The sequence below is a fragment of the Somniosus microcephalus genome, unplaced genomic scaffold (assembly GCF_052327205.1).
Source record: "Somniosus microcephalus isolate GS21.2 unplaced genomic scaffold, FLI_Smic_1.0 unresolved_chr1, whole genome shotgun sequence".
NCBI lineage: Eukaryota > Metazoa > Chordata > Chondrichthyes > Squaliformes > Somniosidae > Somniosus > Somniosus microcephalus.
Window position 1 is genome coordinate 73,912,669 of NW_028225179.1, and position 25,029 is coordinate 73,937,697.

The following is a 25,029-nucleotide window of genomic DNA, read 5'->3' on the forward strand; positions in this document are numbered from 1 at the left end:
TATAAGCCTGTATAGTGTCTTGTATCTGTTAGTTCACCTCCAGACTTTGTTCAGTAAACACCTGTTAAACCAGCTCCTGCATTCCGTGTCTCCATTAAAACACGGATACAACATTACCCTCTTTCAGCCAACAGCTTAGGGCTAAGATAAACCATAGCCCAAAGCTGTCCAAAAAGAGAAACCCCTCGATCCACTTCAGGGACATAGAGCAGGCAGCCAGCATCAACGACTGCGCTGGCGCTGAGCAGGCCAAGATGCTGCTATTCTCCCTGGAGAGTAGTCTCCTCCAAACCCTCTCTGACGAGTGTAAGAGGGGGCAGAGCGTGTATGAGGAGCTCAGGGATGCAGTTCTGGAGGCCATGGGGATGAATGAGGGAAGTCCTTTCTCCCGTGTGGAGAAGACGGTCCAGCTCGCAGGGGAAACCCCGCAGGCTTTCGCGGACCGGTTATGGCCGGTGTACTGGAGGGCCTGTCCGGGGGCGCCGAACTGGGTGTTCCTGAACGGGGATCCCCTGGCCCATTGGCTCCGTTGCCTGGTGGCGAACAGCTTGCCACAGGTCCGGGCCAATTCAAAAGTCTGGTTTGATCCCAACAACCCCCAGACCACCGAACTTATGGTGATCAGGCAGCTAACTCTAGCCTATAAAAACGGTAGGGGAACCGATGCACACCCACCCAAGGTGAAGGTGCATGCGGTAAAACCCGGACCGGGTAGGAAAGAGTGGCACCAGGAAGGGAATAATCCCCCCAACACAAAGACGAATTGTTATGGTTGCGGGAAGGATGGTCACTGGTGGAAGGAGTGCAAAACCCCTTGGAAAGATAACAAGGGAAAGCATTCCACAGCCCCAGCCCAAAAGGTGGGGGCAGGAATCACTCCCGCAGTGGTCGAGTCACTTTTGAACACAATGAGGTCCTTATTGACTGGTCAGGGGAGAGTAGCAGCCGCTACCGGTGCTCTGACCCTGTCAGCCCCATCCAACCCACAGCCATGATTAGAGCCAGCGCAGCCTGTTTACCTGTATTCTCTCCGGTATGATGAATGGAAAAGAACCCTCTTGGAGATGGAGGTAGTAAAGGTGACGGGGACCTATCTGTTGGACACGGGGGCATCATGCACCGTGGTCTACTCAGCTAACCCCACCACCTCGCCTCTATCTAATGGGGTCCCATACAGTCTGTCAGGTTTCACAGGCAAAGAACAGGCTGGCTCATTTTCCATCCCGCTGTTAGGACCGCTCTGCTCCAAGTGGACCTGTGTCCTGATGAAATGGGAAGTGGAGGGTGGAAGAGGGGTCCTGGGAGCCGACTTTATTGTAGGCCACGGGATCCTAGTAGATTTGAGAAATGATTGCCTGTGGGGGCAGATAAAGTAAAGAATGGTGAGATAGTAGTGATCCCAGGAAAGGAAGGGAAGGGGACACTATGCACCATGAAGCCCAAAGAGGATTATAACCTCGAGCTTATGGTCAGTAACACCCCGAAGGAGTTCCAGGCATTTGTGCAGGCCCACCTGGCCACATTTTCCATGCAGAAACACGACTGCAGGAGAGTCAACGGGTTTGAGGTCAGCATAGACGGGGACCCCATGGCCCAACCACAGAAACCGTATAACTTCCCCAGGGAAGTGGAGCCAGACATGGAGGCAGCCATGTCCTCGTTAGTACAGCAGGGAGTCCTGAGGCCAATAACCACCCACGTAAACTCTACATTGTGGCCAGTTAGAAAGCCGGACAATTCCTGGAGGGCCACGGTGGACTATCGGGTGCTCAATAGTAACATCCCAGCCTGTGCACCCACAGTAGCAGCAGTTGCCGACCTGATAGGAAGTATCCCAGCATCTGCGACCACTTTCACGGTGCTGGACAATTCCAACGGGTTTTCGTCCATCCCTTTAAGGAGGGAGGATCAGTACAAGTTTGTCTTTACATTTAAAGGGCAACAGTACACGTGGAACTGCTTGCCTCAGGGCTTCCACAATAGCCCCAGCATTTTCCATCAGTGCATGGCAAACAGTTTAAAGGATTTTAGCCAGCCCAGACAGTTGGTCCAATATGTGGATGACCTGCTCCTGTTCACTGATTCGAAAGAGGAGCATGGCCCATGGTTGGCCGAACTGCTGGAGCTGCTAGGGCACAAGGGCTTTAAGGTAAACCCCGAGAAAGCACAGATCGGCCAGCGGGAGGTAAAATTCCTATGCCTGACCGTGCACGCTGGAGAAAGGGCCATAGATAAGGCTAGGAGGGAGGCGGTACAAGAGTTACCAGACCCCAACACAGTAACGGGTGTGAGGTCGTTCCTAGGGCTAACCGGGTACTGCAGAGACTTTATTGAGGACTATGCAGCCACCGCAGCCCCTCTGCTCCGACTCCTACACAAGGGAGTGGAGTGGCTTTGGGATGAGGGTTGCCAGGCAGCATTCGTCAGGTTCAACAGGGACTTGCAGACCTCACCAGCTCTAGGGGCCATAGATGGGGGAAAGAGTTTTTCCTGGAGGTAGCAGCCAGCGGGGACAGCCTGAGTGCTTTGCGGCTCCAAGAGCGGCACGGCCGGCTGAGGCCGGTGGTCTGCTCCTCCCAGATACTCACGGATGTGGAGAGGAGCTACTCCAACTGTGAGAGGCACCTCTTGGCCACACATTGGGCTGCGAAGTGATCACTGATCTTCACAGGCACCTCTCCCATTACCCTCCTCACCCATCACACACCCACCCAGATGCTTCTGGATGGGAGGATCAAGGATGGAACAGTGAGCAGTGCCCACATTGCCCGCTGGACCTTGCTCCTCTCACAGATGGATCTTAGAGTGAAGGGTCTCTGCGAGCCAAAGCTCGCAGCCAACCTGGTATATCCTGGAGCAGCCCACCGGTGTTCCATTGAAGGGGTTTGGGAAGTGAACATAGGTTTATGGGCCGGGATACATCCCATGGGCCGTGAGATCTATGTCGATGGTTCCAGCACAGTGTCTGCTGGTGAGCATCTCACGGGGTGCGGTGTTTATGACCCAGCGGCAAACATTGCCCTGGCGATTAGGCTCCCCAGCACCATGAGTGCCCAGCAGGCTGAACTGTCTGCGGTGGTGTACGTTGTTACACACCCCGAAATCTTCCCCAACCCCTACACAATTTGCTCGGGCAGCATGTTCACGTACAATTCATGTACGGAGTACCTGGCCATCTGGTCCCGCCACGGATACACCTCCGCCGATGGGAGACCCCTCACAGTAAAACCCCTGCTGGAAAAGATCCTGGCCGCAGTGGGGGAGGAAGGGGAGGTTTTCCTCCACAAGGTGAAGGCCCATTCCTCCACAGAACCCCGCAGCCAAGGCAATCAGCAGGCTGACTTGCTCGCCAAGGAGGGTGCCCGCACAGACACTTTCTGGGACACATTTGGGCCCAGACCCATGGCGGCAGTCAGAGGTAAGGATGGGACCCAGGGAGTGCAGGGATAGCTTTAGCCCTGGACCTTAAGATGGTCCAAGCCAAAGACCCCGTCCTCAAGGCAGTCCTCAGTGCAGTGACTGCGGGAAAAAGGGTAGAGGGTCCGTACGGCATAGCAACCCTCTCCATAAAAGAGGGCATGCTGTTCCAGGGGGAACAGTGGGTTGTGCCACAGAAGCACCACAGGGAATTCCTTCAACTGGCCCACGAGGGTCCAGGAGCAGGACACCCCGAGCCTGAGACCACCTGTCAGCGGGTGGAACAGGCGGGATGGTGGCTGGGACTCAGGAAGGATGTCCACGAGTTCTGTGCAGGCTGTCTTGTGTATGCTGCGAATAACCCCGACCCCCACGAAAGGAAGGTACCTATGGGACATGTCAGGAGGGTAGATGGACAATAGCAGTTGATACAGGTCGTCTATATTGGGCCCCTTCCCACCGCCCAGGGAGGCTATAATACTGCCTAAATCTGGAGGACGTGTTCACCAAATGTGTAGAGGCCTTCCCCTGCAGAACAGCCACAGCTCTGGGTACTGCCAGGATCCTGGTCCAGGAAGTGTTCTCGCAGTGGGGACTACCACAGTATGTGGAGTCCGACCAAGGGAGTCACTTCACCGGACAGGTGATGCAGAATACCCTTATGCTGCTAGGTATCAAGGGGAAGTGGCACGTGGCCCACAATCCAAAGTCATCAGCAATTGTGGAAAGAATGAATAGGACCCTAAAAGAAAGATTGAGGATGAGACAGTGGACTCGCCCAGTAAATGGGCCGAGGTACTACCGCTGGTTCTGATGGGGATCCGGGCCAGCCAGTCAAAGAGCACGGGGTACTCCCCATACGAGCTGATGACTGGCAGGGTTATGTGGACCCCCACCCATGTACTTGCCCCGGTACTCACGGAGGGTCAGCTCAGGGAGGTAAACCAGGACAGGTTCACCTGAAACCTCTTTGAGCACCTTAAACAGGTCCAAGGGCAGGCAGCTGGGAACATGGGAAGGCAACATCGGAGTAACCGATTGCTGCTCGAACCACGAAATCACCACGAGTAGGAGGTAGGAGATCAGGTCATGGTGAGGAACTATACCCAAGTAGGAAGTTTGGAGCCATTGTACATGGGGCCCTACAGCATTGTAGATAAAGCCAGCCCCATGGTATACGCCGCTAAGATGCACCGGCATACCAAATGGTTTCATATCAACCAGTGCAAGCTGTTTCAACCTGAAAGGGGAAAACAGCCAGTTGGGGTAAGGTCTGTGGCTTGCATAAAGGGAGGGGCCATCCCGCCCATCGATTAGGACACTCCCCCACTCATCTGGGATCCAGACGAGGAGGGACCCGAGGGTGATGACCCCGCCCCGGACCCAGTTTTGGGACATGGGGGCGGAGACTCTCAGCCTACAGCAACAGGCTGCGAAGAGTTACCTGCCCCTAGCCCAGGTTCAGGAGAGGTCAAGCCTAAGGAGGAAGATCCCCGGCCAGCAGCAGTCGTAAGCCCACAGGCCGCACTGGAGGGGACAGCGGTCCGGGTTAAAGGCCCATCGGCCAAGAAAGGCCCAGCCTCCAAAGTCCCTAGAAGGTCCCCACGGACGCCCCAGCCGAGAAAGCCATGGTCACCAGCTCCCTAGTTTAAAGGGACAGCCTCCCGAGTCAGGGGGAAGCCAAAGGACAGAGGTCCTCAGCTAGCCACTGCGGGTGGTGAGGGACCAACAGTGTAGGATGGTGCGGCTATGCCGGGGGAAGCGGTGTGCCACAGTCCAACCAGGAATTAGCCTGGCCACCCGGAGACGGGCGGCGGATGTATATAGTTTAGGTAATGTAAGTTTATAATGTTAAGTTTAGGTATTTAGCTTAAGTTTGGGTGTTTTAGCTTAAATTAAATAAGGTGATGGGTAGTTTTAGTTAAGTAAGTCATCTGCTAAGAGTATGTATTTGGGTCGAGGTCGCGAGACCCGACCATGCTTCACCCAAGCCAGAGACTCTCTTGAGGACCTGGCTGTATGTTTTTGTATCTGTTACAGAAAGACTGTCGGGGTCAAGGGGATCGTAATCCTACTTGCCCTGATGGGACTGAGCCTGGGAATGTGTGGCAATGTGGAAGACTCCCACATCTACAGGTACTCGGGAGACAGGGCACCTGTGGGGACCGATGGAAGCATTGAACGGGAGATGGAGGTGACCACCGTCTACGTCCACGAGGGAAGGTGGCCAGGATGGCTGGGGTCCAATTCATCTCAGTACTCCAGCCAAACCGGCTTCACGTACAGGGAGGCCTCCCTCCTGTGCTCCAAGTACGGGTCTTTACCACAAGGGTCAGTGTCACCGTAGGAAAACGTATTTGTCTAACGTGTAAGGGACACATTCCTCTGGATAGGTAGCGGTGGCTCAGGAAGCTGAGCAAAGATATGAGAGACCCCGCAGTCGAGTGGGAACGGTTGGGGAACAACACCCACCGGACGATTACAGGGACTCATGGAGGATTTAGTGTGTGTTGGGACAAGTGGTGGGAACCGGACCAAAGGATTTACATCTGTATGTGGGGGTCAGCGAGAGAGTCTGCCCTGCAGGCATATCCATTGTTTTCCACCGGCAGTGGCAAGATGCCGGGGAGGGGATGAAGTGGGACACCAGCCTGAAGGTGTGTGCAGTTACATACACCCCAATCCTAGTCAATGCCACTGAGCTTGGGCCCTGCCCACGGTGCCATCAGCGAGGATACCCAGGGAAGGGTGCCCCACCACCACAAAGGGACCAGGGAATGGGTTGGTACTAGTGCCTACAGATGAGGTGCTGTACCAGGGGGTACACTATGCGGTGGCCTCCATGATTTTAAATCTCACCGAGGTACATTTAGCGGAGTGGTGTCCCAAAGAAACAGAGCAGCTATACCAGGCCCTATTGAAGGACATGTTCAGGAAGTTTTATGAGTTTGATTTCGCCAATGTCGACAAAAGCGAACTGTACACCACACACCGTGAGTTTTTGAGTAATGCAGGGAGACAAAGAAGTGGAGTATGGAATGATGTTTTTACTGCATTTAATACTGGGTCCTCTGCCATGAACAGTTTAGATGACATAGAGCTGCAGACCCAGATAAACGGATTAAAAACACAGTTAAGGAAGATATTAATGGATGAGAACAAAGTATTGGGCTCGGAGTTGCATGAGGACCAGGCTATGATGGTCCATTTAAAGGAGATTATAGCGGAGTTGGAGAAGCACGCAAAGACGGTAAATGCCCTCATAAGGGAGGACAGAAATGCTTCTGATGAGGCTGTGCAGAATGAGGTGTGCATGATCTATGGACGTGGTTGCTGGGTGAGGGCCGCAGTACTCTGGAGGATTTAAAACAGGGTTTAGTCCCCTCCTGGATCAGCAACAAACACCTCGCAGCCCTCCATCCATTTGAGAATGCATTAAGCCTGTGCTAGCTTCTGAAGCCTACCCAGTCACAGTGGATTGTGGACGGTCCAACCACACCATCATGGTATTAGTAGTTAGGGTGCTGGTCATGGGTAGGGCAGCCCAACCCGCACCAGTATACAGGGTAGAGAACATTGGAGTCATTCAAGGGGGTGCACACATTCGTTTCACAGCGGTCCCACCTTATGTCATAAAGTGGGAACACGCTATGACTGATACTGACCTCTCAGGGTGCTGGAGCTGGGGAGCACAATAATCCTGTGTCCCCAGCACCTTAACGCCTATTTGAAACTGCAGTGCGGGTTCAGAGCTGCTGGTGTGAAACCTATAAATTGTACCATGGAGGCAATGGCACAAGACCATGTTCCCCCGCAGGTAGCATATATAGGAGGTGGGACCTATTGTGTCATGACAGGAGCGTCCCACTACCAGCATGGACAGCATAGCTGGTGTCCGGTTAGTGACAGCAGTTTCTGCTTTAAACCCGAGGCAGAAGTTCAAGTGGCCCAGGAGCTAATTGTTCACATTCCTGAACCCTCCACTGTTCACCTCACTGTGAAGGAGAATTTTACCAATTTGCAGAAGTATGTAGTGCATTTTGGCTACGAAATTCCCCCTCTCCCTGAACACCTTACCAAAATTTCAAAGCCGTTATAGTTTCGCTAAAACATTTTTACACTCTCGAGCAGAAAACAGTAGAGATAGGGGCTAAGATTTTGGATATTGTGATTCCACCCTGGTGGGACATTTTCAATAATATAGAGGTCCCTTCGTGGATTGGACTGGCTTCCCACATTCTCATGGATTGCCAGTTAGGTATCCCGTGTTGTATCTAGTCTGCATCCAGTGCAAGGGAAAAGGTCAGTTGTTAGAATTCCGAAACCAGAGGATCTGGAAGGAACATTACGTGAAGGTGGAGGGAGATATGCCTGTTTGAGTTTTCCTTGTATTTTTTTGATTAAAGATTGTTGTATTTTTGTGTTTGTTGTTTTTAATAAATATTTTGCCACGCGTTGTTAATAAAGATGTATGTGTACCTAGTGGTGCAGGGGAGTAGGACCCCCTCCATGCTTGGATGTGTGTAAAAGACTGTAATTATTCTATGTATCCTTATGCACACTACATTTTCGAGGAATTGGAAGTGCATGTGTCGTGGGTATGTTAGATAGGTAATTACAGGGGAAGGTTGACTATGGAGGGTCAGAAAATTTTGCTCACCTTGTAAGGATGATACTTCAAGCAAGTTATAGTATCACAGGGGGGAGTTTAGGATTCGCAAAATTTCCACATTTCCCCAAGGTTATTAATAAAATGGACCCTATGAACAATTTAAAATGGGTACCCAAAGATGGCGTCTGCACCTCGCGACCAAAAGCCTGTAAGATTTTAAAAGCTTGGACTCTGCAGCTCAGAACAAGCAGCTTTGGGAAATCGAAACTTAAATGCATTTCTGTGAAATGGACTTTTGTGTTAGAAGGGCTAGACAGCTAAGCAAATATTGAATATGCATTTTCATCAAATTGGAACAGATCAACCCAGTTAGGCCTAAGCATGAGGCCATTAGTTTGTCCGCATAAATAATTGGAAACAGCTTAAGGAAGCCATCAAGGCTGGACAGGCCGATTAAAATACATTAATGACAATACAGCTCGGACATCAGGCCATTAGGTGCGATAAACAGCCATCTAAAACCAGTTATGTCAAATTGGTACAATCATTTGTCACATGTGGCGGAGCCACTAAGGGACTCCGATCAACTGTATATAATTCCCTTTAACAATATGTTAGCTACAGCATGAGTCTGTATCTTTGTATATACTGTTTGCATGTACAGAGCGCGGTCCATTTAAGAGCGCGGGCAAACGCGATGACATCACGCCGTTCATCACGTGATCCCCCAACGGCGGGGAAAACGTGATGATGTCATGACGCCAGCCACGGGACCGCCCAAGCAGTCCTTGTGGAGCTTCCGAACTGACTAGACCTTTATTCGTAGTCCTCGTGCAATTGTTTGTTAAGCTCAGTTAGTTTTACATTAAACATCGTTTGTTTGATCACCTGAGTCGACCTCAGTCTCTTGATAGGAATTAGACATTCATACATTGGTGACCCCGACTTTTGCGAACCGTTTTCGCAGAAGGAACGAAGCATGGAAACAAACACCATTGCATTGCAGCTACTGCAATTCTGGGAGCAACAAGCGACCTCGTGGTTCATCCAGGTCGAAGCCCAGTTTGCACTAAGGGACATCGTTGCGGATCAGACCCGTTACTTTTACGTGGTCTCCGCACTCGACAGCTCCACTGCCTCACGGATTGTCAGCCTGCTTGAGAACCCCCTGGACGACTGCAAGTATGAATCAATCAAGGCGCGGTTGTTACATGTCTTTGGGCTCTTGAAGTCGGAGCGCGCCCGCTGACTGCTCGCTATGCCCGGCCTCGGGGACTCCAAGCCGTCTGAGCTCATGAGCCAAATGCTCACGCTCCTTGGCTCTGAACCAAAATGCTTCCTCTTTAGGGAGCTCTTGCTCAGTCAGTTACCGGAGCAAGTACAAGCTGCCCTGGCCAGGTCCGAAGTCACAGACTGCGCAGCGCTTGCTGACGAAGTGGACAAGATTTTCGCGGTGATGCAGCAGTACTGCACTGCCATGAGGAGCCCATCCCCCACAGACGCTGCCCCAACACCTCAACCTTCGGGGCTGTGCTTCTACCACATGTGGTTTGGCGCAAAAGCCAGATGTTGCCGCCCTCACTGCAGCTTCTCTCCCCCCAAAAAAACTGCAACCCCAGCAAAAGAAGAATGGGTCTGACGGGTGCCCCACGGCTGCGATGGCAATTGGAAATGCTGGCAAGCTACTGTTCACCACTGATTCCATCTCTGGTCGGTGATTCCTATGCGAAACCAGCACACAGTGCAGCATTCTACCTGCGTCCGTTATTGATGTACATGCTGGGAGGCCCGGACTCTCCCTCGAAGCGGCTAATGGTGGAGCTATCCGGACCTTCGGCAAACGGCGGGTCCAGGTGTGCTTCGGCGTCCTGCGATTTGTTTGGGAATTTGTTATGGCCAGGGTTTCACAAGCCATCCTCGGCATGGATTTCCTGTGCACAAACGGCCTCCTGGTAGATGCGCGGAACCGGCGGCTGATCAATGCAGCCACCTTTCACTATATTCCTTGCCACCATTGTAACACCATGTCGCACACTGTCTCCTGCGCTTTCCCAACTCCAGATGAGTTCGCTCGCCGGCTCAGTGAATTTCCAGACCTGACCAGACCTACGTTCTCCCCTACAATCACGAAGCATGGTGTGGAACACCACATCACCACCACCGGACCCCGGTCCACGCGCGGGCCCGGCACCTCGAACCCGGCAAGCTGGCGGTCGTGAAGGTGGAGTTCACTATGATGGAACACCTGGGGATTATTCGCCGGTCCAATAGTCCCTGGTCTTCATCTCGCCACATAGTACCGAAACCTGGCGGCGGATGGTGGCCATGCGGTGACTATCAGTGACTTAACGATGCTACCACTCCTGATCGATACCCGACCCCCCACATTCAGGATTTCTCTGCCCATTTGGCTGGGAACACTGTGTTTTCTAAGGTGGACCTGATCCGAGGCTACCACCAGGTCCCGGTACACCCGAAGGACATGCAGAAGACCGCGGTCATCACCCCATTCGGCCTTTTTGAATTTTTGAGGATGCCTTTTGGGTCAAAGAATGCCGCCCAGGCCTTCCAGCACCTCATGGACTCCGTGCTGCGGGACCTCAAGTTCCTTTTTGTCTACTTGGACGACATCCTCGTGGCTAGCGCGCACCTATGCACACTCTTTCGATGCCTCAGCCAACACGGCTTGATTCACAACCTGGCCAAGTGTCAGTTTGGTCTGCGCCACATTGATTTCCTGGGACATCGCCTTTGCAAGCGAAGGTAGTGACAGTGACATCCTTTCCGCACCTGCAGACCACAAAGGCCCTGCAGGAGTTCCTCGGGATGGTAAATTTTTAGCAACGTTTTGTGCCTAAGGCAGCTCTGCTAATGTAACCCCTGTACAAGGCCCTCAAGGGCAAGTCTGCCAAGGATCCGGTAAGTTGGATGGTCGACATGGACCGGGCATTCGTTGACAGAAAAAGCACTCTAGCCAACGTGACCATGCTGGCGCACCCGCTGCCAGGTGCCACCATCGCCCTCACCACTGATGCGTCAGACTATGCCATCGGCGCAGTGCAGGAACAGTGGGTAAATGGAACGTGGCAACCACTGGCATTCTTCAGCCGTCAACTACGGTGAAACAATCGGACGTAAAGTACCTTCGACCGGGAGTTGATGGCTCTTTTTCTGGCCATCCGCCATTTCTGGTTCTTGCTGGAAGGACGTCCCTTTACTGCTTTTGTGGACCGTAAGCCACTAACGTTCGCTATTTCCAAGACTGCTGAACCGTGTTCAGCCCAACAACAATGTCAGCTAACGTTTATCTCCGAATTCACTACTGAGATTCAGCACAAGGCCGGTAAAGACAAACTGGTGGCAGATTGCCTCTCCCACATGACGTTTCAGGCAGTCCAGCTCGGCATCGACTATGCCCTCATGGCTGTGGATCAAGCCTCGTATCCAGAGGTGCAAGCTTTCCGAACCAGCCCCTTTAGCCTCCAAGCGGCCACCGTCAAATTCCATGCCGCAGGCACCACGCTACTTTGTGACATCTCCATAGGAGATCCTCACCCTATCGTGCTGGTCGCCTGGCGCCGCAAAGTTTTTGACGCCACACACGGGTTGTCACACCCTGGCATGAAGGCCTCACAAAGGCTGATGTTGTCCAAGTTAGTTTGGCGGGGCATGCATATGGATGTCCGCGACTGGGCCAACACCTGTGTGGTCTGCCAAAAGGCCAAGGTGTAGCATCACGTCAAAGCTCCATTGGCCACCTTCGCTGTTCTGGAGCAACAATTCGATCACGTGAATGTGGACCTGGTGGGGCCACTTCCACCTTCTCATGGGTTTACACATATCCTTACGATGGTAGACAGCACCACTAGATGGCCAGAGGCAGTTTCCTTGTCATCCACCACTTCAACAGACGTGGCCAGGGCATTCATCTCCTCTTGCATCGCTCGTTTCGGGGTACCGGCGGACATCTCTTCTGATCATGGACCACAGTTTTCCTCTGAGCTCTGGAACGCAGTAGCTCAGGGGCTCAGCATCAAGCTACGTCACAGTACAGCCTACCATCCACAGGCGAATGGCCTGTGTGAACGATTTCACAGGTCGCTCAAAGCCGCACTGAGGGCCAGCCTCCAAGGTGCTGGATGGGTTGACAGGCTACCATGGGTCCTGTTGGGTCTTCGCACAGCACCAAAGGAGGATCATCGCTCATCCTCGGCAGAGCTCGTCTATGGCCAGCTGCTACGCGTACCAGGGGATTTCCTTCCGACTCCAACAGAGCCATGGTCCGCATCCAATCAACTCATCAGCCACCCAGGAGGCAGCCAAGTGTTTCGCACCAGTACCAACGTCGCATTACGGCTTTCAGAGCTCCCACGGCCCAGCAGAGCTGAAGAACGCCGAATATGTGTTCATCCACCACAACGCTCATCGGGATCCGCTCAAAGTCCCTTACACTGGTCCTTTTCGCGTGCTAGTGCTGGGAGACAAAACTTTCTCGGTGGATATCGGAGGTAAACCGGACCACATTTCGGTTGACCGGTTGCAGCCGGCACACTTGGACCTTGACCGCCCGGTCGAGACTGCACAGCTGCCAAAATGTGGTCGACCGCCCACAGTCGCCATGCCAGATCAAGCGCAACCACCCACCATCCAGCAGCTTCCACTTCAAGTGTACAGAAGTCGCTCTGACAGGCTTGTCAGGCCTCCTCGCCGTTTCACCACATTTCAAGACAATTCTGGGGGGTGTGCATGTGGCGGAGCCACTAAGGGACTCCAATCAACTGTATATAATTCCCTTTAACAATATGTTAGCTACAGCCTGAGTGTTTATCTTTGTATATACTGTTTGCATGTACAGAGCGCGGTCCCTTTAAGAACGCAGGCGAACGCGATGACGTCACGCCTTTCATCACGTGATCCCCCACTGGCAGGAAATAACGTGATGGCGTCATGACGCCAGCCACGGGACCACCCAAGCAGTCCTCGTGGAGCCTCCAAACTGACTAGACATGTATTTGTAGTTCTCGTGCATTTGTTTGTTAAACTCAGTTAGTTTTACATTAAACATCGTTTGTTTGATTGCCTGATTCGACCTCAGTCTCTTGATAAGAATTAGACATTCCTACAGCCCACCAAAAGTGAAACAATGGACTGACTTGATTTGACGCACAGACAAGTTGATGCGCTATCAATTACTCATAAAAGACTGAGAGTTAGAAGAGTAACTAAAGGCTTTTATTAACAACAGAATGGAGGTCTGCCTCGAGTGGTCGACCGGTCCAGGATACCAAGGGCTGGGGAGCAGTCACCTTTATACTAGGACCTGTGGGAGGAGTCAGCCGAGGCATGTCCAGGCATGTACACAGTGGAATACAAACAGGACAAACAGGAATACAAACAGTGGTTTACCACATTCACCCCTTGTTTAAAATTGAGTCCGGCGGGGTGAAGTGTATTAAAAGTTAGTGTATTGGAGTCTCTCCGGAGGTCTTGTCTGCCGCTGTGATCGGCGTGGCGACGGCAGGGGTAGTGAAGCTTCCGGCGTCGAGTCCAGCGTAGGCTGTGGCACAGGCGTGTCGTCCTCGTAGATGTCGAGCGGGTCACGGGGCCCAGGCCTGCCGTCTGCTGGGGCTGGATATCGGATCGTGGGGGGGGGTGGTAGTGGGTAGTGGGTTACTGCGGCCCCCGAGGGTGCAAGGTCTCTTATGGAGACTGTGTCCTCCCGCCCGTCCGGGTATGCGATGTAAGCATACTGGGGGTTGGCGTGGAGGAGGTCGACCCTCTCGACCAGGGGGTCCGTTTTATGGGTCCTCACGTGTCTTCTCAGTAGGACCGGCCCTGGGGACGTCAGCCATGGCGGTAGCGATGTCCCCGATGTGGACTTCCTTGGGAAGACAAACATTTTCTCATGAGGGGTGGCGTTAGTGGCAGTGCAGAGCAGTGACCAAATAGAGTGGAGCGCATCGGGGAGTACATCCTGCCAGCGGGAGGTTGGAAGGCCCCTAGACTTTAAGGCTAGCAGGACGGCCTTCCAAACTGTCGCATTTTCTCTTTCCACCTGTCCGTTCCCCCGGGGGTTGTAACTGGTGGTCCTGCTTGTGGCAATGCCCCTAGTTAGCAGGTACTGACGGAGTTCGTTGCTCATAAACGATGAGCCCCGGTCGCTATGGATATAGCTGGGGAAGCCGAACAGGGTGAAGAGGTTGTTCAGACATTTAATGACCGTGGCACTGGTCATGTCCGGGCAGGGGAAGGCGAACGGGAAACGGGAGTACTCATCAATAATATTGAGGAAGTACACATTGCGGTTGGAGGAGGGGAGAGGCCCTTTAAAATCAACGCTCAGGCGCTCGAAGGGGCGAGTGGCTTTTATCAGGTGGGCCCTGTCTGGTCTATAAAAGTGCGGTTTGCACTCAGCGCAGACTTGGCAGTTCCTGGTCATGATCCTGACCTCCTCAATAGAGTAAGGCAGGTTGCGGGCCTTGATGAGGTGGAAGAACCTGGTGACCCCCGGGTGGCAGAGGTCATTGTGGAGGGCCCGTAGTCTATCGATCTGCGCGCTGGCGCAGGTGCCACGCGATAGCGCATCCGGGGGTTCATTTAGCTTCCCGGGCCGGTACAAGATCTCGTAGTTGTAGGTGGAAAGTTCGATTCTCCACCTCAAGATCTTGTCATTTTTGATTTTGCCCCTCTGCTTGTTGTTGAACATAAAAGCAACTGAACGCTGGTCAGCGAGCAGGGTAAATCGTTTTCCGGCCAGGTAGTGCCTCCAATGACGCACAGCCTCCACAATCGCCTGGGCCTCCTTCTCAACAGCGGAGTGTCTGGTCTCCGGGCCTTGGAGGGTTCGTGAAAAGAAGGCCACGGGTCTCCCCGCCTGATTGAGGGTAGCGGCCAGGGCAAAGTCGAACGCGTCGCTTTCCACCTGGAAGGGGATGGATTCGTCCACTGCGTGCATGGTGGCTTTGGCAATGTCCTCCTTGATACGGTGGAAGGCTAAGCGGGCCTCTGACGTCAAGGGAAAAGAGGTGGACTTGATCAGCGGACGGGCCTTGTCCGCATAGTAGGGGACCCACTGGGCGTAATAGGAGAAAAACCCTAGGCACCTCTTCAGGGCCTTGAGGCAGTGGGGCAGTGGAAGTTCCATAAGGGGACGCATCCGGTCGGGGTCGGGGCCGATGACTCCGTGTTCCACAACACAGCCAAGGATGGCGAGGCGGTTTGTGCGGAATATGCACTTCTCCTTGTTATATGTCAGGTTTAGGAGTTGGGCGGTGCGGAGGAATTTTTCGAGGTTTGCGTCATGGTCCTGCAAGTCATGGCCGCAGATGGTCACATTGTCCAGATATGGGAAAGTGGCCTGCAACGCATTTTGATCTACCATCCGGTCCATCTCCCTTTGGAAGACGGAGACCCCGTTGGTGACGCCAAAGGGAACCCTAAGGAAGTGATAGAGGCGGCCGTTTGCCTCAAAGGCAGTGTACTGGCGGTCCTCAGGGCAGATGGGGAGCTGGTGGTACGCTGATTTCAAGTCAATGGTCGAGAAGACGCGGTACTGCACGATCTGGTTGACCATATCAGCTATACGGGGGAGTGGGTAGGCGTCCAGCAGGGTGTAGCGATTTATTGTCTGGCTGTAGTCGATGACCAGGCACTGCTTCTCGCCAGTCTTAACGACCACAACCTGGGCTCGCCAGGGGCTGGTGCTGCCCTCAATAATCCCTTCTTTCAGGAGCCGCTCCACTTCGGTTTTAATGAAAACCCTGTCCCCGGCACTGTATCGCCTGCTCTTTGTGGCGATGGGCTTACAGTCGGGGGTGAGGTTAGCAAACAGTGGTGGGGGGGCGACTCTGAGTGTGGAGAGGTTGCACCTGGTGCGCGGCGGGCAATTTGGAAGCTGCTGGCTGCGGACTGTGAGTGGGGGTAGGGGTCCACCGTACGCCATCGTAACACTTTTAAGGTGGCACTGAAAATCTAACCCCAGCAGGACGGCAGCGCAGAGGTCAGGCAGGACCAGAAGTTTAAAATGATCGTACACGGTCCCGTCTACTACGAGTGTCACCATGCAGTAGCCGCCGATGTCCGCCGACTGGGACTCGGAGGCCATAGAAATCCGCTGTTGCGCAGGCAGGACTGGGAGAGAGCAACGCCGCACCGTGTCGGGGTGGATGAAGCTCTCCGTGCTCCCAGAGTCAAAAAGGCAGATTGTATCGTGACCATTTACCTTAATGTCCATTGTGGAACTGGCCAGTTGGTGCGGTCTCGCTTGGTCCAGTGTAACGGATGCCAGCGTAGGGGTCGGTGTGTCGCTGCGGGTATCAGATGAGGCGGTGTCGGGGGCCTGCTGCGTCCCGGCTGTCATCCAAGGTGGCGGCGTCCATGATCCCCATGTGGCTGGAGGCGTCCAAAATGGCTGCTGTACCGGTGATTCGCACATGGCCGGGGAGGTCCAAGATGGCGGCCCGCATGGCCCACATGCGGTGCTGCTGGGGTTCGGGGTGGCTTTGGCCCTGCAGACGCTAGCGTAGTGTCCCTTCTTCCCGCAGCCCGAGCAGATCGCGTTTTTCGCCGGGCAGCGCGCTCTGGGGTGTTTTGCCTGGCCACAGAAGTAGCATTTCTGGCCTTGGGGCACTGCTGTCTGGCCTTGGGACACTGCTGCGGTAGTTGGGCCGTTGTTGGGGTGTGGCTGGGGTGGCACGGCGCTATGAGGCGGTCCTACCGTGTCCCAGGCTGTCATTCCCCGCGGCGTCCACGGTGCAGAGGAGTAGGCATCCATGCCCTGGTAGGCTGCATCCAACGATAGTGCGAGTTCAGAGGCCTTGTTGAGGTCGAGGTTACTCTGCTCCAACAGTCGCTGTCGGGTGTAATTGGATCTGTGGCCCGATACAAAAGCGTCCCGGATAAGTTCCTCTGTGTACACGGCGGCCTTTACATCCTTACAACCACAGGCCCGGCCAAGCACAGACAGTGCCTGAAGGTATTCCATGGTCGATTCCCCAGGTTGTTGTTTACGACTCCCCAGAAGGTGCCTGGCGTACACTTCGTTCACTGGGCGCGTGTACTGGTCCTTGAGTAGCTTGATAGCGTCCGCGTACGAGGTCGCGTCTTGGATGACCGAGTACACTCGGTGGTTCACTTTGGAGGTCAGGACATCCAGCTTGTCCTCGTCCGATTTGATTGCTTCGGAGGCGGTCAGGAATTTTTCGAAACACTTAAGCCAGTGAGTAAACTTGGTGGATGAGTCCGCCTCCCGATGATCTAAGTCCAGGCATGCTGGTGTGAGGATCTTCTCCATTATAAAAAATGTTGTTAATAAAATTGATGCGCTATCAATTACTCATAAAAGACTGAGAGTTAGAAGAGTAACTAAAGGCTTTTATTAACAACAGAATGGAGGTCTGCCTCGAGTGGTCGACCGGTCCAGGATACCAAGGGCTGGGGAGCAGTCACCTTTATACTAGGACCTGTGGGAGGAGTCAGCCGAGGCATGTCCAGGCATGTACACAGTGGAATACAAACAGGACAAACAGGAATACAAACAGTGGTTTACCACACAAGTGCCATCGAAAGGAGTATAATTGTAGGACTTTAGTAGCAACCACTCTCTTGACTCTCGCTCTCTTCCCCTGACTCTGACACCTGTCGGGCCTTGGGCTGCTGCCACCCTCACTCATGTCCTGGCCTCGTGGTGGGTTCTCTTCTCGCTCCCCGCATTGGGTTTTTAACAGCGAAGGGCATCCATACCAATTGTGGGTGGGGGACGAGTCCCGAGTCCAAAGTCACCCAGGACACCCAGGCCACGAGAGAGGGCAGAGCAAATGAAGTGAGATGAACTGAGATGAAGAGTAAGGTAGACCCAACAAAGAGCAGAGAAGGGCAGCAGAAGACACATTAGTTAAGGCCGAGCGCCAAGTTATAAGCTGACGCTAGGGAAGATAATATCTGAGGACAGTGAGACTATGTTGGCTAGTTGAACACTGCGGATGAACTGGCATTAAACGCAGGTGTCCACGCCATAATGAATATGCTGGCGTTCTAAGATTGGGTAGGAAAATCTAAGCAGTGAAGACTGCCAACCATCTCGTTGATGCAACGTTACCGCCAATGACCACCCGAGGGAGAAGAAGAAGAGAACCCATCGCGATGAGACGATGATGGTAGCTGAGGAGAAGAAAGGTGTGTCGCAGCAGCAGCTCCAGCACTGCAACCTGAGACCACGTGGCGATGGAGCACCCCAAAGGACAGCAGCCCGGACTTCAAAACTCGTGATTGCTAAAACAACATGTTTTGCTTTGGATTGGTAAGCATGAATTCCTGTCCCCTCATAGCTTAATCTACTTCGGTATAGGGGTGGGATAAGGATAACAGGATTGTTAAAGTAGTTGATTTTCCCTCGATGTGCAATGTGTTCCCCATTCCATGTACAAGTTTAATTATAATGTTATATGCCTGTAACTGTTCTCTACCAGTAATTTCTCATAAGAATGTGTTTTCTTTTCTGTTTTAATAAAATCTTGGTTTTCATACACCGAACCACCTGTCTACTCAAGTTTTTCTGTATCGCTGCCTGTACCTAAGTCCAGTGTCTAGAACCCAGGGTGCGGGAGTGATTCGAGCCGCTCACAAGCAGTCAGGGGCATAGTTGACTGGGTGCATGCGCCACCCGCCACCTCCTACAATGTTACTTGTAAATAACTCATAAATAAACGCAAATACAATTATAACACAAAAGTACACAGATATATATTGATAAATATAACAGAGATACAAAGAAACACATTTATAATAACACAGAGGGGAATACAAATAATTTGATATCTAAGTCAGCTACACACAATTTAATTTACAACACACAGAAAGAAACACACATGTATTTATAAATATGACACATTTATATCCGAAATCATTCAAACTAATAAACAGATACGCACAAATATAAAACAGGGCTATTGGGAACATCAGTGGAGTCTGAATAATTGACAGTTTCCTGCAGAGAGCCGGCACAGACAGGATGGGATGAATGGCTTCCTTCTGTGCCTAATAATTCGAAGATTCGATGTCTTCTCGCTTATAAGACAGGTGGAAAAGGCAGCTTTTTGATGGGAGCACAGCGACCTCACTGCGACTGCGTGTGGCTCTAGTGTCGCAATTGGTTAAGGCGCGGTCCTTATATTACAGTCCAGGCTAGAAAAATGCACGAGGTTGTGAGTTCGAGCCTCACCTTGAGCAGTTGGTGCTTTTGCTTGTGGCATTTCTACAGGATTCGAAGGTACAATTGGTGTGTCCCCGAAATGTATGTACTTATAAGCTGTTCCATGTGAGCACTGAGGTTCCTCTGGCCCACAATGTTGCAATAGGAGATGAGAGTTGTACTTATTTAGAGGAGGGAGTGGAGGCGTTTTCACTCTTAAACCAGTAACTCTGATTTCAAGCATACTGTGCTGGAAACAGACTCGATTGCAATGCAGTGACGAGACATTTGTCACAAACGGGAAGTTGTGTAAACTCACGGGTTATCTGCACATGTGTCCTACAGCATGTTCAACAGAGTGACATTCCCCAATCAATCCTACCCAACTCGCACCTCATACCATCGCAGTTTCCTTTATTTAAATTCAAGACCCTAGTCTCCTTATATACCTGTCCTGCTGCCTTCAGGGATCTATGGGCATGCACACCAAGGTCTCGCTGATCCTCTGTCCTTCCAAGGGTCCTACCATTCATTGTTTATTTCCTTGCCTTGTTAGTCCTCCCAAAATGCATCACCTCACACTTTTCAGGGTTAAATTCCATTTGCCACTGTTCTGCCCATCTGAAGAACCTGTCTATATCGTCCTGTAGCCTGAGGCTTCCCTACTCGCTATTTACCACCCCACCAATTTTCGTGTCATCTGCAAACTTACTGATCATACCTCCTATATTCATTTCTAAATCATTAATGTACACTACAAACAGCAAAAGACCCAGAATCAATCCCAGCGGTATAGCATTGGACACAAACTTCCAGTCACAAAAAGAACCTTCGACAATCTCCCTCAGCCTCCTGCCACTAAGCCAATTTTGGATCCAATGTGCCAAGTTGCCCTGGATCGCATGGGCTCTTACCTTCTTGATCAGTCTCCTATGCGGGACTTTGTCAAAAGCCTTACTGAAGTCCCTGTAGACCACATCAACTGTAATACCCTTACCCACAAACCTAGTCAACCCCTCAAAAAAGTCAATAAAATTGATCAGATATGATCTCCCGCTGACAAAGCCATGCTGAATATCCTTGATTAATCCTTGCCTCACCAAGTGGAGACGAATTCTGTACATCAGAATTTTTTCCAATAATTTCCCTACCACTGATGTTAGGCTCACTGGCCTGTAATTCCCTGGTTTATCTCTACTACCTTTCTTTAATGATGGTACTACGTTAGCTGTTCTCCAGTCCTCTGGCACCTCCACTGTGGCCAGAGAGGTTCTGAAAATGTGTGTCAGAGCCCCTGCAATCTCCTCCCTTGCCCCAGAAAGCAGCCTGGGATATATCTCGTCTGTGCCTGTGGATTTATCCAATTTTAAGCCCGCCGAAACTGTAAGTACCTCCTCCCTCTCAATACTAATTTGTTCAAGTATATCACAATGCCCCTGCCTGATTTCTATGCCTACATCGTCCTTCTCCACAGTGAACACAGATGCAAACTATTCATTTAAAACCCCACCTACATCTTCTGGCTCTGTACACAGATTGCCACTTTGGTCCCTAATGGGCCCTACTCTTTCCCTGGATATCCTCTTGCCCTTAATATAATGATTAAACACCTTGGGATTTTCCATTATTTTGCCCACCAGTGGTATTTCATGCCCCCCTTCGATCCCTATTTTCTTTTTTAATACCCCCTGCACTTTCTATACTCCTCTAGGGCTTCCACTGTTTTTAGTCCATTGTATCTGTCAAAAGTTTCCTTTTTCCCCCCTAATCCATTCTCGTATATCCCTTGACATCCAGGGTTCCCTGGGCTTGTTGGTATCACCCTTGACCTTTATGGGAACATATTGCCGTTGTACTCTCTCTCTGTTGCCTTTCTGAAAGACTCCCACTGCTCTGTTGTGGAGTATCCGACACGTAGCTGATCCCAGTCCACCTTGGCCAGATCGTGCCTTATCATGTTAAGATCGGCCTTCCCCCAATTCTTTTTTCCGGTCCATCTTTGTCCTTTCCCATGACTACCTTAAATCTCACCGAATTTTGGTCACTGTCACCAAAATGCTCTCCTACTGACTCTTCTACCACTTGCCCAGCTACATGCCCTAGAATTTTGTCCAGTACCGCCCCCTCTCTTGTAGAACTTTCTACATGCTGGCTCAAAAAGCTCTCCTGGATGCACTTTAAGAATTCCACACCTTCTAAGCCTTTCACACTCTGACTGTCCCAGTTAATATTGGGGAAGTTGAAATCCCCTACTATTATTAACCTATTATTTCTACACTTCTCTGAGATTTGCCTACATGTCTGTTCCTCTGTCTCCCCCTGAATGTTTGGGGGCCTATAGTACACTCCCAGCAAACTGCTTGCCCTGTTTTTGTTTTAAAGTTCTACCCATATGGCCTCATTAGAGGAACTTGCTAAGATAACATCCCCCCTTACAGCAGTAATTGACTCCTTGATTAATATAGCAACACCCCCTCGTCTTTTATACCCCCTCTCTCTCGCCTGAAGATTCTATACCCCGGAATATTGAGCTGCCAATTCTGCCACTCCCTCAACCATGTCTCTGTGATAGCAACAATATAATACTCCCATGTGTTCATCAACACCTTCAATTCATCTGCTTTACTTGCAAGGCACCTTGCATTAAAATAAATGCCATCCAGCCTTGCCGTACTCCTTTTTGCCATTACATATTTGTTCTGCCTTCCAAGGCTGATTTGTTTTTTCTGCTTATTTGGCTGTGCATCATCCCCTACTATAGTTCCACTCCGTATACCATCCCCCTGCCATGTTAGTTTAACTCCCCCCCCCCCCACAGTACTAGCAAACTTCCCCGCAAGGATGTTGGTCCCGTTCCGGTTCAGGTGCATGCTGTCCAACTTGTACAGTTCCCACCATACCCAGAAGCAGACCCAGTGATCCAGGAAACTAAAGGCCTCCCTTCTGCAGCAACTCTTTAGAAATGCATTCATCAATTCCTATAATCAGTAGCACGAGTCACTGTGCATAATCAAGAGATTACAACATTTGAGATCCCACTTTATAATCTGCAACCTAGCTCCCTAAGTGCTTGTTGCAGGGCCTCATCCCTCTTTCTACCCATGTCGTTGGTACCAATGTGAACCACGACTTCTGACTTTTCGCCCTCCCCCTTCAGAATGCCCTGCATCCTTGACCCTGGCACCAGGGAAGCAACATACTATCCTAGAGTCACGTCTGCGGCCAGAGAAACGTCTATCTGTTCCCCTTACAATAGAATCCCCTATCGCTATTGGTCTCCCAAGCTTCTCCTCCCCTCTTGTGCAGCTGAGCCACTCGTAGTGCCATGGACTTCGTTCTTGCTGTATTCCCCTGAGAAGGCATCTTCCCCATTAGTATCCAAAACGGCAAATCTTTCAGAGAGGGAGATGGACACAGGGGACTTCTGCACTACCTTACTAGTTTTTTTACACACTCTGGCGGTCACCCATTCCCTGTCTGCTGTGCACTCTTTACCTGCGGCGTGACCACATTTTTAAACTTGATATCAATGAATATCTCAGCTTCGAGGATGCTCCACAGTGACTCCAGCCGGAGCTCAAGCTCTGAAACGCGGATTTCGAGTAGCTGCAGCTGGAGACACTTCCTGCACATGTGATCGCCCTGGATACCTAAAGTGCCCCTGACATCCAACATTGCACAGGAGGAGCACTCCACGCTGCCGAGCTGCCCTGCCATGCCCTACCCTTAATTTACTCCCTTTAAATTAAAGAATATTAAATACACTAGGGATCTTACTTCCCTTTAAACACTACTTACTCTAAACTAGAGACCTTACTTTTACTTTAATGACTGGAATGTAGAAATACTGTAGAAATACTCACCGCTGGTTCTCTGTCCCCTCTTGTGCTGCATTTTAGCTCCTGCTCTCCTGGTAGCTGACAAAGATGGAAAAAGAAAGGAACACCTCCCTCCCCACACTCCCTCACTCACCAAACTCGCAGCTTAACACTATGTTTTGATCTGCACTCCGTGACGAACTGCACTCTAGGCTCCCTTATTTTTACTGCTGAGGTTTAAATAAGTGAGCTCTCTGGCAGTTACAGAACCAGATTAGACCACTTAATTAATTAATTACTCTCACCTGATCTTCAGCACAGAGCTTGCTTAGCCCTGCCCTTCCTGGGAGAAACCTAAAACTTGAAACATTATATTTAAATGATAATTGCAAGCGCAAAAGACTAGAATTTGTAAAAATAAGAGATTAACGTTTAAGATTTACTTCCTCACTCACCAACTCGCAGCTTAACAGTCTTTTCTGATCTGCACTCGGTGACAAACTGCACTGTTGAACATTGTATAAGAAAGCGGAATTGGATGGACAGAAGCGGTCTGAAAGGATGGCTGATCGGCTGTGGGCGGCAACAAAATACACGGCTTCGTTTCCAGGTGCTCGTTGTTCTCGACGTTTGATTCTCGCTCGGGGAGTTTCATTGATTGACATGGGAGAGGTTCCCAGGTTCAAATGATGTATTTTTTGCGTTCCAGAAGATCGGAATGTCTTTTCTGCAGAGAATGTTTGAGCTCCCGAGGATAGAGTGCACATGGTTTGTCGACGCAACACACGTGGAGTAAAGGAAATATTTCCAGGAGGTGCGCAGATTGAAGCTGACATGTTAATTATTCACAATTCAAGCGGCTTCATTGGTGATTCCCAGTCCTTGAGGGGGATCAATTAACGAGTTGTGGTTTTGCTGCAGAACTTCTTCACCAAAAACCGACTGAACAGCGACTCTGTTGTGAGTTGAGCCCACAATCTTTGAATAATCTTTCCATCATTCACTAAAAGTCCAATGTGCTACCCAGTGCGCCACGGAACCGATCTCACCACTTTGTTCTGAATCTGTGAGTTTGTGCCTCTATGTGCATGAGCGGGAGACTTGAAGATATGATTTGAATATTTCCCTGTAAACCATTTCCACCTCCGTCTTTTCCTGTATATTGTACAAACGCATAAACGAGAGGATCACACATCGATCTGAGAAACACCTCCGCTAAACAGTGAAAGTTGACAGTGTTTATTGTGAGGGGTTTGCTTTTATTCAGACACACATCTGATATAAAAGTAGCTGCGACCCGGGTGTGATTCGAATCGGCAGTCTTATGAGCTGGAGTCAGCTGGAAACATAGGTTTCATTTGATTTATATTTAACAGCAAAAATATCCGTGCCATGCAGAACTATGCTGTGGTCAGGGAACAACACTCAAAGCTGCTTTGTGGTTTTACTGTGGCTCTCTTGCCTCTACTCTCCCCTTCCTCCCACACGCTGCCGGTTTTTAAACATTGTTTTAAATCTGCTGCTCTGGGCCAGTGCATTCCACAGTCTCACAACCCTTTCTACAAATACCGTTTCGCTGCTTCACTTCTCTGTTTATTAGTTATGAATTAACTTGAGGTGCAATGGTGGCGTTTGTGATGTCAGATTAAAAGGTGGCCTATTGGAAACATGATGGGGTCACAGTTTCTCTTTGCACAGAATTGAACATAAATCATTCAAGATGGAATATTGTATTTGTTTCATCACAATAAACAATACCTTGTTATTGTAGGAATGGTCAAATTCGTATCGAGAGATTGAGTTCGACGCAGGCAATCAATCACAAAGGTTTTTAATGTCAAACTAACGAGTTTAAACAGATTGATGCAAGAGAACTATGAATGCAGGTCTTAACAGGTCGGAGGCTCCACGAGGACTGCCTGGGCGGTCCACAGGATGGCGTCATGACGTCATCACGTTTCCCCCGCGTTTGGGTGATCATGTGATTAGCGACA